Below are 768 nucleotides of genomic sequence, written 5' to 3'. Positions count from 1 at the left end.
ATGAATAGATATGGATATGGATATATATATATAGATATATAGATATAGATAGATATATTTTATAATGTTGGCTGAATAAATTAATTTTATTTTTGTCCAAATCCATGTTTGTTTCAGCTAATAACAACCCCCCTATTATTCCCATCTATCAGTCATTTTAGATAATTATGTCTTCATTCTTATGCCAAGCAATGATGCTAATTTAAAGTGACACTGTCTCATGGCTACCAGTCCAGGTCATGAGAAATGAGCATTATGGACTAGGTCATGAGTGGCATGAAGAGATAGGTAAGATAGGTAAGCTGAGTCATAAAGACACTCAAAATAAAGAGTGAATAAAGAATGCCTATCATCCAAACTATTCTATGGCATTTTATGGAGAGCTCACAAAGTAGATTCATATCTTTAACAAACACTGAAGATGAGGAAGGGAGAAGGATTAAAATTCATCAGTTTAAAAAGCCTAAGATCATGCCCAGCAATCTATAGGGCAGTATCAGGAATTGGCTAAAAAGTCCAGGGGAGGTTCAGGGCTGTAACTGGCTCAACCAGACCCAAGTGGTCTTTCATTTTAGAGAAGTCAGGTCTATCTGCTCAGCTCCATCCTGACTGTCCAGACCTTCTTTGGTTAAAGAGCCTATTTGATCCCTAAGGAGAATCATTCATTGTCAGTAGTATCAGGCAGGAGTACCTTAAAGAAAACTCCAGAACTCAGGGTCCCAACTTCCTTTTCACCAATATTTTCATTTTCCAAAGGATGGGTAATAA

The sequence above is a fragment of the Vombatus ursinus genome, unplaced genomic scaffold, assembly GCF_900497805.2.
Source record: "Vombatus ursinus unplaced genomic scaffold, bare-nosed wombat genome assembly UNPS02014838.1, whole genome shotgun sequence".
In the NCBI taxonomy this organism is placed as follows: domain Eukaryota; kingdom Metazoa; phylum Chordata; class Mammalia; order Diprotodontia; family Vombatidae; genus Vombatus; species Vombatus ursinus.
This window is presented reverse-complemented; position numbering follows the sequence as displayed.